This window comes from Neolamprologus multifasciatus, chromosome 5, assembly GCF_963576455.1.
Source record: "Neolamprologus multifasciatus chromosome 5, fNeoMul1.2, whole genome shotgun sequence".
Taxonomy (NCBI): Eukaryota; Metazoa; Chordata; class Actinopteri; order Cichliformes; family Cichlidae; genus Neolamprologus; species Neolamprologus multifasciatus.
In genome coordinates, this window is record NC_140443.1 from 10,146,163 (window position 1) to 10,163,992 (window position 17,830).

Below are 17,830 nucleotides of genomic sequence, written 5' to 3' on the forward strand. Positions count from 1 at the left end.
CTCTAGGACTTATAATTAGGCAGTTCCCTGAGGTGTCTTATCACTTCTATGCTGATGATATTCAGCTCTATTGTTCTTTTAAGCCGATGGAAGTCCATAAACTGTCCTCTTTAATTAATTGTTTAGCTTCCATTGAACAGTGGCTTGGTGACAACTACTTACAGTTGAACTCTGAGAAGTCAGAAACATTAATTATTGCCCCTGACAACCAGATATCTCTAATCAAACAGCATCTTGGTTCTCTTGGCTCATCTGTTCACCTGAGCCTCAGGTACCTTGGTGTGATCTTTGATTCTGCCATGTCCCTAGAACAACACTCTCGCCAGTTAATTAGGAACTGCCTTTTTCAGTTAAGAAACATCTCCAAACTGCGAACTTTGCTGTCTAAGTCTGAGTTAGAAATGGTTATTCATGCTTTTATTTCTTCTCGCTTAGATTATTGTAACAGTCTTTTTCTTTGTTTGAGCAAAAGGAATCTTGACCGTCTCCAGTCAGTCCAGAATGCTGCTGCAAGGCTTTTAACCAAGACACGAAAAAGAGAGCACATTACACCAGTGTTACGTTCATTACACTGGCTTCCAGTACATTTTAGAATTCATTTTAAAATCTTGGTACTGACTTTTAAAGCTTTGTCTTGTGATGCCCCTGCTTACATTTCTGATCTTTTAGAACCCCACGCTCCCTCTCGCAGCCTGAGGTCTTCTAATCAAAGGCTGTTGGTAGTCCCACGAACTCGTTTTAAGACCAGAGGAGATAGATCTTTTAGAGCGGTGGCCCCCAGGCTGTGGAATGCTCTCCCTTCATCATTACGTTGCCTTGATTGTATTTATTCTTTTAAAAAGCAGCTTAAGACTCATTTATTTAGATTGGCTTTTAATTAGATTTGTGCTGTGTTTTATTATTAATGTATTTTATGTATTTCTGTTTTATATTACTGTGAAGCACTTTGTGGTTTTTATCCTGTGAAAAGTGCTATATAAATAAATTGATTTGATTTGATTTATAGTCTGCAGGAACACAAAGCAAAAGAAAACTAGCAGGAGGACTCTAATATCCATTAATAAAGAGAAGAAGAGTTAATCAGAGAGGAATGGGCTGCCATAGACACATTTTTGTCATCCCCTATGCAGATGAAAACATATTGATGCCATCTTAATATCTTATTTTCAAAAATCAAGTCTTATAAAGAAGCAGTTACACTTTTAGCAGTTTGCTGATTAATTTATGAAAAGGCAGCGGTATAAGCAATATGACCTTGAACCTTGTTAGTCTTCTTCCCAATACTCAACCCAGGAGGATCCCATTTCCATTCTTTATTTATTTCGCTTGAATGACAAAATCTCATAACCCAGAAGTTAGAATTTTTCATTTTTCCTCTGTAGTCCCTGCTGCCTTGAGAATGTCCCTTAGGAAAATGTCTTGGTAATAAAAAAATAAATAAATAAATAAAACCAAATAAAAGAAGGGGGGGGGGCATTATACATTTCCTGTATATGCCTGGGTTTGTAAGGCAGGATGGCTCAAGAAAATTAAAAAAAAAAGTTATTCAATAGGTAGTGTCTAATATTTTTCCACACACTGTCCTTTTATCCCCACAGGCAGTTTTCCTGCAAGCAATAAAAAATGCTGACCATTCACTAAACCCCAGCCCAGTCTGAATTCACCCTCTATTTTAACCACAACTGCCACAGAACATGAAAAAGTAAATAATGGTTACTTAGGCATCTCTAATATTGGATGCACTCACCTCTGACAAATTGTAATTTAGATTTACACACAATGCTGAAAACAGCTTTTCCTTCTTTCTTCAGAGTACATTAGCCAGGTCAGCATGACTTTTGGAGGGCTGTGGGGATGGCAGTTAGTGTCAGCGTTGCAGGTGAAGGCTACTATGGAGAGAGATACTATAGGAGGTGGTTTTTCTTTTTAAGCAGGCTCTAAATGCTTTTTATGATCTTAGTAGGGGCCAATAGACCATTTCAGGGAAACAGCTACCTGTGAAGAGAGATACCAGTTCACACACATTTCCAGACTATTTTGATTTCACGAGAAGAAATATAAAGTCAAATGTCTGATATTCTGAAATAAACTAATTAGATCAAGCAACAGCATCATGATCCTATGCGCAATTTTCACCTGGTTGTTATTGCAAAGATATCTGCTCAAAGTTGAGGTCAAGTGCTTATTTAACCTCTTAAGCCCCAAGCCTACCTGATCTCCTGCTTTTTGCCCCTGTATCAGGGGGCATTGGGGCTTAAGAGGTTAAGTTTAGTTGTCAACCTCACTCAGTAGAATAATTTTTAGGTTAAATAAGAAAACCTTAAGCATTCAGACGTATGCACACATATAGTAGGACCCCAGGAAGTGGTCAAGTACCTGCCCCTTAGCCACTTCCTTGATAAGTACCCTTTCTAATGGCACTAATAAAGGTTTCTCACATCTACTGTAACACCGTGAGGAATATTGGAATGATTTTTGACTAGTATATGTCTGAGCACATAATAAAAGCCTGTAGAGGACTACTTTCTTGCATTTGTGCAATATCTCTAAAATCAGAAATACCCTGTCTCTAATAAAACTAGTTAATCCATTTATTATTTCTAGCTTTAACTAATGTAATTCATTATTGTTGGACTGCCCTAAAAACTCCCTGAAAAGTCTTCATGAGCCTGGTTCTGTTCGAGGTCTTTTATTGTCAAAATGGAGCTTTTTCTTCCTGCTGTCACAAAGTGATTGCTCATATCACAGATAGGTTTTCTCTTTATTATTGTAGGACCTTTACCTTACAATATTAAGTACCTTGAACTGAGTGTTGTGATTTGGTGGTACATAAAACTAAATCGAACTGAGTTTTTTTGTTTGTTTGTTTTTTTAGGATTTTTTTTTTCATTTTCGATTTTATTATTTAATATTTATTGTTAAATTTGACCCACTGAATCAACCCGCAGTTAAAAGCATCTAATGCCCAACATTTGTATTTTGTAGTTCTGCTGGATGCATGTACTCCATCTGCTGCTTTCAAATTCCTTGCCAACCAGCTACACATGCCATTCAAGTGCCCTGAGGAGCAGCCTCACATCTTAGACCTGCTTTTACTGGTGACAACAAGGTAACAATAGTGTTTTCACTTGCCTTGTCCCTGTTTGTTATGTTATGAAATGAAATACTGTAACAACATGTCAATACAACCCACTATTAGCTTATAAAAGCAAGCTAGTATAATTTAAAATGCACACGTGAACTCCATTAGGCCCTTTGTCTGACAACAGAAAGAATTAGGGGAAAATTAGTCTGTGCAAATATTCAGATGTCAGAAATGTTAGTTCCCAACCTATCTGTCTGGAGTCATACATGTCAACTGTAAATCTTAAAGGTGTTCCATAATTTTCCATGCTTAAATTTAGATTATTTATTGTGAATTCACAGCCACACACGGTGGTGGTTGAAAGCAAAATACACACATCCACTCATGGTGTGTGCACAAGTAAGCCAGATGTCTGGGCACTGGCTGTGCTCCTCAAGAAAGAGCTTTCTTTTTGAGTGAACTGTTCAGTGGTACAAGGAAGGCAAAACAATAGCTCAAAGTCAAAGTTTGCGTGAGAGTTCAAGAGACATGAGTAGCAGCATGTTGTGTGTAAGTGGAAGCCTGACCTGCTTAACAACAGAAAGCCAGAGATGACAGTTTGTGCACAATGCCCCAACTAGTGTGAATAATTCGTGCTATATCTGACTGAAATATTACCATGTATTCATAGAGGCGCAAAACAGCAAGTCCAACACCTAGTGTGCACTTAAAATCAGCTTGAAGTGCCGCTGTCTGTATAATTTCTTTTTTGCCTTAAATATTATACATTACAATATTGTATTTTTTTTTTTTTAAAACACACACACACACATAGGGTGAGACAGTTCAGGGGGCCAGCCACGCGGGAGGCGGTGGCGGCGCCAGAGAAGAGAAAATTAAAGGGAAAAAAAAATAAAATAAAAAATTAAGGATGGGTTAAGTAAAAAAAGAAAAAAAAAGAAAAGAAACTATAGCAAGCAACCCAGGGTTGCTGTTTCCTGGTTGTAAAGCAAGTTGAGGAGGATGAGGGACATTTGTGCAGTTGATGGGCACAGTGGTTAGGTGTATTTTTGCCCAAATACACCCTCATTTTGTTTTATTTTTTATTTAACCGCAAATTATTTTTAATGCTTCATTTGAGTATAACTGGGCTACATGTTGATTAACAAAGGGCTTTAATGAATGTAATGTAATGTAACAAAAAAACAGCTGAACTGTATTTGCAGATCTTAGAAGTTTTAAATGATATTTGTTGTACAGCATGCCCTTGAAGTGGCATATAGGAAGAAGAATAAAGCAACTTCATCTTCACTTTTGAAGTACATGCTGTATACAAAGCGATTTCGACTTTAGTCTGGTGCAATCAGCATGAGTTTAACACAAAATCAGACACAGACTGACATTTAAGATTGTTAAGGGCAGGAACATTTTGTGATCTATCAAAAATCTCGCTTTCCTTTTATTTCTCACCCAAACTGCAATGTGCTATAATTTTGTAAAGCTTTCTAAAATTGCAAATTCATAACTAATTGGGTTGTTAAAACTATTTGAGTGCTATGAAATATCATTTTGCATAGCAACACAGCCCATGAGCTCAGTGGTATAAAGGTAATTTGTAATATATGACATTAATAGATGTCTAACCACAGTGGCAGCGCATTATAGCAATAGCCCATCAGTCAGCTCTCAAGTCCTGATCTGGAAGTGTGCACCCTTAACCTTTTTCACCCATGTGACTGATGACTTGTTTAGCCCTGTCCATGCAGAGCTGCAGTAAAGAAAGCATTGTCCTTTTCTGCTCAGGAGTGAAAGCTAGCTTCTGACCACTATTATAAGCCTAGGCTTTCAGTGACCTTATGTCGAATCTGGAAAATTCACCTCTGCAAGCTGTGAAGCACGTATTAGACCTTGACCTCAGAAGTTGGAAAGTTGGCTAGAACAAATTCAAAACTTGCTGGACAGCAGAAAAAGCGCATATTTCCACATCCTACAAACTCAAAAATCAATCTGGTATTGTGGTACAAGTAGTTAGCTCCCAAAAAAGTAAAAAAAAAAAGGTTTAAATCTGACCCATTATTTGTGTGCATCAGCAATCACAAGGAAGTGCTACATCACAGAATTCATTTCATATCACACATGACATTTTGATATGTGGGTTTTTGTGATTACAGAATATGAGGTGGAAAATGAGTTTTGAAAGCCAGCAGTCTCAGGACCTGCCAAAGCAATCAGTGAATCATATTGATCAGCAACCCTATCAATCACGGCAGACCTATTATGGTGAAACAGGGCTGCAGAGATCATATCTCATTATTCGAACCCAGCCTTTAAATACAATGTCCAGCGAAGCAATTATTTCACTTCAAAAAAAATTCAAATGAGGCAGCTGCTGTTTGTGCAACATATGCAATGGATGAGTCACAGGCGCTGATCAGCTGACATGGTCAAGGTGCCAGGTATTAGGGGATGTGAGGGACAGGATGTATTAGTGGAAAGCATGATGAGTGTGACCCCTTCCTCCAGCAGAGACACAAAGCGACAACAAGTACTTGGCACCAGCCTCACACTGATTGACTTGTCTCCACAGTGGCTCATATAAGTCTCTGTCACCATTTGGCATACCGTGCCAACATCGGACCATTAACGTTGTTGTTTTTGCCACACAGCATTAAAATGCAATCAGTGTGACTTATTGTGGTCAGTTACGCATTAAGACAGGATCACCACTTCTCAGACCATTTACTTGATGCTGAACTCCAATTACTATGAAGGTCATTGAAATGCCCATTTTTTCCAGATGTCTATACCTGCTGTAGGAATGGGCCAGCAGAAGGTTTCAAGACCGGACAGATAATTACCTTTAGTGTTGTTTGTATTGTTGTTATGAAGTAAATTTGTCAGTCTTCATTTTTCTGTTCTATTTATACAGTTCTTTCAAAAACCTTGAATAATACAGTAAGAGTATAGTGTAATTATTAGTTACTAGAAATACACAATACATCACAGAATGTGCACTTGTTAAATTAAGGTATGCAGGTACAAAATGAGTTCATGAATAAGGGCTTTTTGGACAAATTAAAGATTGTTATGATTAAATTACTTAGTATTAGTTTGTAATTTCTTTGTTTCTTGGACATTGTGTAGATTATGCCATCAGGTGGCATACCATACCATATCATTTTTCTGGCATTTACCTCAGTAGTCCGCAACCTTTTTTGGGCCACGGGCCGGTTTAATGTCAAACAGTATTTTCACATAATAATAAATGCAAATTCACTGTATAATTGTATGAGTTTATTAGCAGCGTCCTCCTGAAATGCGCCAACAACACTGAGAGTAACATCCTCCTCTCTGCCCCTTAATGCTCTCTGGTCGCTATGGTATCACGTAAATATTTATTTCAAAATAAGACACACTACAACACGGGAAAAGACCCAGGGAAACCGAGTTAATTATAAAACCCCTGAAAACCATAAATTTCACACCCGAGCCTCAATTCTTGCGGCCTGGTACCAAACGACTCACGGACTGTTACTGGTCCATGGCCCGGGGGTTGGAGAATGCTGATTTACCTGACATCTGTCTTTAACGTGTATGAAATGTACTTTAAAGACTTATTGAGGTGTGAGGTACTACATAAACAACAGTACATCACTTTCTGAAATTCTTATATACAGTGGCTTGCAAAAGTATTCAGCCCCTTTGAACTTTCCCACATTTTGCCACATTACAGCCACAAACATGAATCAATTTTATTGGAATTCCACGTGAAAGACCAATACAAAGTGGTGTACACTTGAGAAGTGGAACGAAAATCATACATGATTCCAACATTTTTTACAAATAAATAACTGCAAAGTGGGGTGTGCGTAATTATTCAGCCCCCTTTGGTCTAAGTGCAGTCAGTTGCCCTTAGACAAATTTAAAGCAGGCTTAGGCTACAAAAAGATTTCCCAAGCCTTGAACATCCCACGGAGCACTGTTCAAGCGATCATTCAGAAATGGAAGGAGTATGGCACAACTGTAAACCTACCAGGACAAGGCCGTCCACCTAAACTCACAGGCCAAACAAGGAGAGCGCTGATCAGAAATGCAGCCAAGAGGCCCATGGTGACTCTGGACGAGCTGCAGAGATCTACAGCTCAGGTGGGGGAATCTGTCCATAGGACAACTATTAGTCGTATTATTATTATTTGTAAAAAATGTTTGGAATCATGTATGATTTTTATTCCACTTCTCACGTGTACACCACTTTGTATTGGTCTTTCACGTGGAATTCCAATAAAATTGATTCATGTTTGTGGCTGTAATGTGACAAAATGTGGAAAAGTTCAAGGGGGCTGAATACTTTTGCAAGCCACTGTAAACCTATAGAGATAAACAGTAGCTAACCTGACTAAATAAAGGTCAAGTACCTACAACTTACAAATACTTAATGACAAAAATCACCAGTGTTCTAATCGAAACAACATTTAAACATTTATCTTACTAAAGATTATTTATTATTTTTAGTTCAATAAATCTCCCAATATAGTAAATATGACACACTTTTGACTGCCAACAAGAACTTGGGGTGAGCATGATACAACACTTCTAACGTTTAAAGTCCCAACAATCATTAGGATTTGGCCTCACAGATAGATATTGATATAGTCAGGTACCTACTATTATTTGTTTGTTTTCGTTTTAACTGCAGAATTATCATTTAATTGCATATTTTTTATTTAATTCTTACATTATTATCAGATAGCAGACCCCATTAACAGAATCATTTACCAATAAAAAAAGTTTCATAACACTGTCACTCCTACTGTGTCATCATAAAGTTGCCTGTATCCAGGGACTAAAACATTTGCTTAATTTTAATTGGTATTATCACATCCAGGCAATATGTTTGCTTATTTTCCAGTAATTTTGCCTTGAGATATGTTTTACTGAATTAGGACAGTCGTTTTCATATTCCTAAGAAACACCAATAATGAACAGGGAGAATGGCAAACATATTAAAATTGCATTTTATCTCTTAAAATAGCCTGAGGTTATACATGCACAGTGTTTGTTTTTTCTTTCTGTGGAATAGACAAAATGATTTTACTGTTCTTCTTCACATGGACTCTATCACCACTGTGCATTTGAAACAAGAATATGAAGAAGAATATGAAAAACAACATAATTGACATGTCTTTTGTCCAGTATGAATTTGCTTGTTCAGACAATTAGTTATGAATTATGTTAGTAGTGTTGACAAATGTAGGACTGAATTATCATGATCAAAAAGCTCTTTGTTACAGTGGGAAATGTTGAAAAAACAGTGATTATTGTTTTTAAAATCTATCACAACCAAGGGTCTTTAAGGATTTGCTCTAGAGATTAAGAAAGATGCCACAGAATATCAGAGTCAATATCACTGTAGATTGTTTTGCTTGGTAGTTCAGACTTATTGACTTGGCATCCAAACATGCTGGTTTAAATCTGTTGTCCCCAAGGAAACTAAACTGATATGGATTCTTTAAAATAGAATAGAGGACTAAGCATTACTGTGCTACACAAATATTCTTCTTGTGTCATTTTAAGTCTCTGTTGTATTTCATGTCTTCACAACGTGCCTTTTCATCAATTAGGATCCATTTGATCATTCAGAAATACAAACTAGATCCATTCATCATTCCCTCTTTCTTAAAAAAATGCATTGATCCCTTTTTATCTATGTGTCTGGTGGCTGGTGAGGTACACTTGTGCATAGAGGACACTATGGAAAAAAAATTACAGTCATTAGCCTTGTTTTGAAATGTGATAACCACAGAATCAAACCGTTCTAATCAGAGACATAGTCTGTAATGGGTGTCAAATTACCATTATTTTCTTCTCATCTAACAGCTAGCTTAAAAATCTATCTGTGGTGTCATGATTTGTTGGGAAAAAATAGAATGCTGATAAGAAAAAACATGTAGTTGGAGTTCGATTTGCTAACATACTAATATCATTTTGCCCTTTGGAGATATCCGTTTCCACCTTTGACAATATAGTATTCTTTATACCTGTTACTAGTGAGAAATCCCACCAATACTTTCTCTCTTGTTACTTCAGGTCAACCCATCAAGATCTTTTACCAGTGTTACACATTACAAAGTAATGCTTTACTGTAGTCACGCACTAATAATGCAGTAATGTAATGCATTATACCAATTTCATTAATTAATCACATTATAGTTACAATTATGCTGCTTACAGTACTTGCATTAAAAAGGTTCTTCAGCATCTCCAAGTAGGAAGAAAATAGTGGTAATAATGGTGCAACTTTAAGGAGTGGATATATGAACATTTACTTATACTTTAATTGCACAAAAGGTCAAGAGTGTGATTTTAAAGTGCAAACTGAATCCAGGACACAAACAATTGCGTTATACTGCTAACACACCACAGACTCTTAACAGTTTTGGGGAGTAACGGAATACATGTACCGGTGTGACGTATTTAAAATACAAAATATGAGTAACTGCATTCCGTTACAGTTACCACTTAAATAGGTGATAATTAGAATACAGTTACTTTGTTGAAATAAATGGATTACATGGTGGTGTTTTCCTGTTTCATATGTTAGGCTTTCCCTAAATAGGAGGCTTCAGTGTAAGCGTCCTGTTAATGTTAGTGGCATCAGTCACACAATGTGGTAGCTACCTAGGTTATGTGCCACTTCAGTATCTTCGATGTAGTATTGCTGTGTGATTTATTACTATTAATGAAGGCTGCATTACAACCTGCTAGCTGCAAATAATCATGTGCATTTCTGAACGCACACAGAAAGAAAAACATACAAAAATAGTTTTCTATACAATATCAAAATGTGCAGCCTTACCTAATGTCCACCCTACTGTTACTAATTTTATTTTGAGATTTAAAAATTAAGTTGGTATTTCTTTCAGAACTTCACATGATTATTTGCAGCTAGCAGGCTGTTAATGCTATCCATCAAGTCTAACAGTCTGCGGTCTATGAACTAACCTAAGCTAACACCAGCTAACAATGTTAGCTTGGTGGTGAGTTGCGTTCAGTAATGGTAATAAATCACACAGCAACAGTACATTCATGTTGTTGTAAAAAGCATGATAATATATCAAGTAATCCAAAGTATTCAGAATACGTTACAAAATACATTTTGGGCCATCTATTCTGTAATCAGTAGTGGAATACATTTTAAACTAACCGTCCCAACACTGTTAACAAACACAGAGCATGCTAACACAAAGGTAGTGAAGCACCCAGAATGATGTTAACACTGAGGGTACATTGACCTTGACATTGCTCAGTGGGAACCACAACTTCTTCTGAAACCCTAGGACATAACCTACGTTGTAACTTGACATGCACCTTCTGGGAAATGTAACTACACGTTGCATCGACACATCCAACAACTACTGGGATTAGCCACAATAGCTGCAGGCTCAACTATTCAATTCAATCCAATCCAATCCCATTCTATTTTATTTATATAGCGCCAAATCACAAAAACAGTTTCCTCAAGCGCTTTATATCGTAAGGTAGACCCTACAAAAATACGGAGAAAAACCCAGCAATCATATGACCCCCTATGAGCAAGCACTTTGGTGACAGTGGGAAGGAAAAACTCAAGCAGAACCAAGCTCAGGGAGGGGCGGGGCCATCTGCTACAACTGGTTGGGGTGAGAGAAGGAAGACAGGATAGAAGACATGCTGTGGAAGAGAGACAGAGATTAATAACAAGTACGATTCAATGCAGAGAGGTCTATTAACACATAGTGAGTGAAAAGGGTGACTGAAAAGGAAAAACTCAGTGCCTCATGGGAATCCCCCAAGAGCCTATGCCTAGTGCAGCATAACTATGGGAGGATTCAGGGTCACCTGATCTAGTCCTAACTATATACTTTAGTAAAGAGGAATGTTTTAAGCCTAATCTTAAAAGTAGAGATAGTGTCTGTCTCCCGAATCCAAACTGGAAGCTGGTTCCACAGAAGAGGGGCCTGAAAACTGAAGGCTCTCCCTCCCATTCTACTTTTAAATACTCTAGGAACAACAAGTAAGCCTGCAGTGCAAGAGCGAAGTGCTCTAATGGGGTGATATGGTACCACAAGGTCATTAAGATAAGATGGGGCCTGATTATTTAAGATCTTGTATGTGAGGAGCAGGATTTTTAATTCAATTCTGGATTTAACAAGAAGCCAATGAAGGGAAGCCAATACAGGAGAAATATGATCTCTCTTTCTAGTACCTGTCAGTAGTCTTCCTCCAGCATTTTGGATTAACTGAAGGCTTTTCTGTGAGTTTTTAGGACGTCCTGATAATAATGAATTAAAGTAGTCCAGCCTGGAAGTAAGAAATGCATGAACTAGTTTTTCAGCATCACTCTGAGACAGGATATTTCTAATTTTAGAGATGTTAGAATAGAATAGAATAGAATAGAATAGAATAGAATAGAATAATCCTTTAATTGTCCCACAAGGGGAAATTTGGTTGTAACAGCAGCCAAAAAGACACATGTTACATTAAGGACAATGGTTACTATATACAGAGAGTATTGTACAGTTATTAAATTAAATAAAAATAACTACAGATAAGAGGCACACCAGGTTGTAGTGCGAATCGGTTAATTAACTTATTGCAGTTACAGCATTGATGTAAACATCTATGTTTGTTGGTAGCGGTTCTGATTGTACAGTCTGACAGCTGCAGGGAGGAAGGACCTGCGGAAACGCTCCTTCGTGCATCTAAGATGCAGCAGTCTGTCACTGAAGGAGCTCTGCAGTTCAGCAACATTTACATGCATGGGGTGGGAGACTCTGTCCATCAGAGATGTTATTTTGGCCATGTTGTGCAAATGGAAGAAAGCAGTCTTACATATTTGTTTAATATGTGCGTTGAAGGACATATCCTGGTCAAAAATGACTCCAAGGTTCCTCACAGTGTTACTGGAAGCCAAGGTAATGCCATCCAGAGTAAGAATCTGGTTAGATACCATATTTCTAAGGTTTTCAGGGCCGAATACAATAATTCAGGTAAAACTGAGGTTAAAGAGCAGAAAGTTAGAGGCAATCCAGGTCTTTATGTCTTTAAGACATTCCTGCAATTTAACTAATTGGTGTTTGTTATCTGGCTTCATGGACAGATAGAGTTGGGTGTCATCAGCATAGCAGTGAAACTGTATACTATGTCTTCTGATGATACTGCCTAAGGGAAGCATGTATAGTGTAAACAGAATTGGTCCTAGCACTGAACCCTGTGGAATTCCATATTTAACCTCAGCGTCTGAAAAAGACTCTCCCTTTACACGAACAAATTGGAGTCTATTAGATAGATATGATACAAACCACTGCAGCACAGTACCTGTAATACCTACAGCATGTTCTAATCGCTCTAATAGGATATTATGGTCAACAGTATCGAACGCTGCACTGAGGTCTAGCAGGACAAGCACAGAGATGAGTCCACTGTCAGAGGCCATAAGAAGATCATTTGTAACCTTCACTAAAGCCGTTTCTGTGCTGTGATGAGCTCTGAAACCTGAATGAAACTCTTCAAATAAGCCATTCCTCGGCAGATGATCTGTTAGCTGTTTGACAACTACCCTTTCAAGAATTTTTGATATGAAAGGAAGGTTGGAGATTGGCCTATAATTAGCTAAGACAGCTCGGTCTACAGATGGCTATACCCCATTAGTGTTGATTCCTCTACATTTCTACTACTGCAGTTTTGAATTTATCAGTAAGAGAATAAAAATAATCATCTCAACATAAAGAACAATAACCATAGTATCAATATGAGTACAAATGTCAGCCCATTCAGCAGGGAGATTCTCTAACGCTTCAGAAAGGAGGAAAAATAAGTAGAGAATCTCGACACATAAATATGTTTGCCTTTGAAACAAACAATAAGCACAACAAAGAGTGGGGACCCAGGAGGGAAAATAGTCCTGGAATTTTATTTGTTTCCATTGTGGCTGGCACTGTGTGTAAAATGTGGGGACATAACTAGAAGGTAATTAACACATAATACTCTGTGTGTGTGTGTGTGTATATACATATATATACATATATATACAGACATACACACACATACACATACTAGGGGTGCAACGATACACAAAATTCACGGTTCGGTTCGATACTTTGGTGTCACGGTTCGATATTTTTTCGATACAAAAAAAATGTTCATGCCTTTTTAATTTGTCATTTATTAAATTTTCACGGCACATTCTGCACCACATCTCTGTGCGTTCATCAGTTGTTTGAAGCCAGCTCACCTCCTGCAACCACTTTTCCGAGAATACGCGCTTCTTTTGTGGTTTGGACTCCTGACATTTCTTTGGAGGTGGAGGAACATCACAGTAATTGCTTAAAGGAGCTTGCTTCTTCGACATCTTTAAGAGTTCTAAACAAATGTCTGTCCTCCTCCAGAAAATCTTATGTACGCAAACACGCGTTGCAACTTCTTATCTTGTGTGCGTTTTTTTTATTTTGACAGTGAATGCGCACCTGCGGACCACTTATGTGCACCCCTGGTTATTTAGCTCGTCATATTGCAGCCACAGAAATTCTTTTGTCCATGAAACCATAAAGCTGCACTTTCTTTTTGCCTTATAGTCTGATTTGTCATAACCTTTCCGTTTTGTGGTAAGCTTTTCTTTGGCTGTCACTTCTTCACCCTGACCTGTCTTATTTGGCTCAGCAGAACTAAAATATATATCCTGCTGCTTTTACACAGGCACTCACATAACGCTCAGCGATTCTCTGCGCGATCAACCTCTCACATGTTTAAGCTTGCTGCGGGAGACTTCACTTGTCATGTTTGCATAGTAAGCTAACGATTGATAAGATGATGTCAGAGGAATTGGTGCGCAAATTATCGTCACTCACCAATCAGTGCTGTCGCTCTCTATACACAGTTCGTGCGATTGCAAAGTGAAAGCAAAAAACAAGCGCAAATTCAAACGCGATTTCAAGATGTCACATATTGACAGTGGCTCATCGATGCCAATGACATAATTACCCAGCTACATTTCCAAAAGAATGCAAAAGCATTGACATATATTTTTCCTTCCTACGATAGGCCGACGGGCAGGGCAGAGGGCTAGCCGGGCTAGCGATTTTGCGAGCCCTGTATCTGATTGAGGAATCACTCATCTTTGGAAAAGAGAGTTTATTACAGAGAAATGTCTCTTTCCAAAATAAAAGCTATACTATACGCTTCTTCTGGGCTATATTCTCAGCAGCATATTAAACATATCAGGTCCCCATAAGGAGAATCATGTGCTAACGGCTGTCTAAATGACTCGGGTAAAGTTTGTAGCATGCGTGCTTGTTGTTTTTGTCTGCTTCCACTTGTCTTTGCACTAGGATGATGTTGCGTAAATGTGCAGTCATATTCGTTGTGTTCCCACTAGTGCTGTCAGCGTAAATCTCGTTGAAATGACGTTAACTCCACAACACGGCAAATCTCCGTTAACGAGCTACCGCGGATCGCCCCGTGCGTGGGGCTGGACGGCCAACACGTTAACGAGCTAACTGCGCTAACACACTAGTTCCCACCAATGTAATTGAGCATTGCTGGCACATCCAACATACTGTTTTACTTTAGTCCATGACGCGCTTACCTTCAGGGCCATACATCACATGAAAACCAAAATAGTTCCAAACGCCAGATCTGAATGAGGGTGGGGGAGGTTCAATTTGCCATGTTGCAAGGAGAGCTTAACTTCTGTCTCGCTAGCTTGCCCTGCGCTCAGTGAATCTGCGTTCGACTACTCCGCCTAGGCTGCACTGTCGAGCGCAGATCCACTGAGCACTCAACACAGACAGCATCGTCAGAAGAAAAGTTGATAAAATAAATTAAAAATTTTGTATTGTTCGATACATATGCGTACCGAAACGAAAGCACTGTATCGAACGGTTCAATATCGATACGAGTATTGTTGCACCCCTAATATATATATAGCTAAAGATTGCTGTTTATGGCAGAAAACAGAAGCAGAACTTGTCTACCATATGTAGCTGAGCCCAGTTACTCTAGTTAAACAGCTGTCTAGTTAAGGAACACCTTGACTCTGCATTGCATTGTAATACATTTGGGGGGGCTTGATTCTATTTCTATGCACACATTTACTTTCTGGATATGAACAAAACAGTCAGTTATGCAGTTAACGTTACACAGTCCATTCAAATAGCACACTACAAAAGAATGAGGCACTTGTAATTACATTTTTAATCGAAACATTTAAACCGGAGCTGCACACTCATCCAGCACATATCTCATGATTATTTGTGAGATTTACATAGTAAGCAAATCATCCTTGAGTAAATAAATACACATGGACTAAAAATGTATGAAATAGCAAATGGCAAGAACAACCTTTGTACCTTTTCTGTTCTTGGTTCATATCAAATCAGAAATAATGGTCTGCCATGATGAAATGGGTTTGGTAATACTTTTAGGAACATCAAGTCCTTTTCTATACATTTGTGCATTTATGGATTTTCATACACATTTAAAGTGTTATATTTCTCAACAATGCTCGAAAATATTTATTAACACGTTTTACATCATGCAGTCATTTCTAAGAGATAAGGATTGCTTGCAGTGTGGTTCTAAGAAATAATTTTCTGCTGCCATTGCACTGCTTTGCCTTTATGTTCCACACAGAGTATTCCCAGTTGTTCTTTCCTTAATGGAATGCCTCACACACACCTTGTCTTAGATGACACGCCATACACAGCTCTCTGCTCCCTACCTACACTTTTGATTCATTGGTTAGTGGATTGAGAGGCTTCACTTGCAATTTGGGAAAATAATGTAATCTCAGGATGGGCAGAATTGTTGAACCCTCTCTGAGATTACTCTCTCCTGCCTGCCTCAGTGATTACTGATGACAGGCAAAGAGGGTAAAAAGAAAGTCTTCCCTCCATTGTATGTTTCTATTTTCATTCTCACCTCATCTGTCTAGCAAGAGTAATTTTCAATAGGTTTTGAGAATTGGAAATCTCTCTACTACTCTCCTTCCCTGTTTGTATTGCTTGTAGAGTGGCAGTGTTTTAAAGTCCAAGAGCATACGTTGTGTTCCGTCTCACATTCACTTGGACTGATTTGCAATCAACACATTTTTGAGTAATATTGTGGCAAATATCGGGACATAAAAGTGAATCGACATGCTCAGAATTTTGTTTTCATCTCCACTGATCACAGACATGCAAAGACAAACATTTTCTTGGCAGTTCTTAACTTTACACCTCTTGTGAATACTATGAAAAGGCAACAGGCCTTCTGAAATGAAAAACAAATATGCCCATATTTAATTTTTATCTTTATAAGTGCAAACTGATCTACTTTGCACATCTGCATACATGTTTAAATATTAAGCTCCACGGCAAATTTTTAATCTATTAAGGGTTTAATAGATTAAACCCTTAATAGAAAAAAATCTACACCAATATTTTTTGACCTTTCTACTGAACCAGACGGGCAGAAACAGGGGCACCATGTAATACTCTTGTGAGTAGAGTCACTTGTAATAGGTGGAGATAGTGCATATGAAGATGTTGTCAGCTGTGTGTGTAAAAGACTCTGTTTGAGCTTTGGTCAGGGCAGAAAAACTGACTCATCAAGTTATCTGAAGGAGTCTTTCCAAAAGTTAATGATCCAATTAAAATGTCCATCCCAGTGACAAATTCCTTTGAAGCCATGCTCTGAACTTGAAATCACAGAGGCTCTTCTTTAAGAGAAGGAGAGAGTGCACATCAACATTCGTGCCCAGTGTTAAACGATTTCATCTGTTGGGAGTTGCTGTGATAAATGGTAAAAGTAAAGGAAGGATGAACGGGGAGTTGATGCCGAATGGCTGTCTTGCATCAATATAGACCAAAGAGAGAAGAGAAACTGTGGTCATTACTATTTCTGACATGGTGAGATGGATGCCACCCTTATTTGTCATCAGATTAGGGAAGCCAGGTGAGGTATAGCTTTTAGCCAGTACATCACATAGCCATAATTAAATGAGTGAGCGCATTGACTGCTCCTTTGAGCACAGTGAACAAAAAGATCTGTAACACCTAGGTAGAAAAGTGTTCATTGAAAAGTGTCCTCGAATCTAGAATCACACGCTGAACAAGCTAGAAAACAGTGAACCATCATATGGCTAAGGACAAACAATCCTGCTATAATCTATTTTTAATGACAGAAAAAAGAATAAAACTTCTTTTTGGAAATATTGTATTTTTTTCCAGAAAAGAAGAAAAATACTATACTTGATTTTTGACTGTTATTATTCAGTTTTGGTTTTTATGACAAAACGAAAGAAAATATCACTCATTTCCTAGCAGAAGATGTAAATTTGTCCTTGAAGTCTAGTAACATGTTGCACATGACCTCTTAGGACTGCTTATGCTTATGCTGCCTCATTGCCCTTAATGCACTAAATGTAACCATGACCTGTTTGGTTCATCTAAAAGAAGACTGGTTGTTTTGGGGATTTTTTTTAACCACTTGTACACATATTCATGGCAGCCCTCAAAATTTATAACTGTGATCTACAAGACAAAAGTTCTGGTTTGATAGGAGGACCTTAGTCTGGTTTCTCTAATACTCGTTGAAATTATTTACCTTTGCCCTTGCAATTCAAGATAGCTAGAGCTAGCTAAATTGTGTTGACTGGTCATCTTCTCTTTGAATATGTTACTGTTGTGCTTGCGTAAATCCCTTGCTCTTAGGTGGGCTTCTCTTGCCAGCCATGGATACACTCTATTA

The 17,830-nt window shown here is 38.1% G+C and overlaps 1 long non-coding RNA gene across 1 annotated transcript in view; it reads left to right on the forward strand.

Annotated features, from left to right (window-relative positions):
- The first annotated feature begins 10,699 nt into the window (after positions 1 to 10,699).
- LOC146518059 (uncharacterized) overlaps positions 10,700 to 17,830 on the forward strand; it is a 39,850-nt gene continuing 32,719 nt past the window's right edge. The window contains exon 1 of the long non-coding RNA XR_014874178.1: positions 10,700 to 11,162. This is a non-coding gene — a long non-coding RNA (uncharacterized LOC146518059). The remainder of the gene's footprint in view (positions 11,163 to 17,830) is intronic.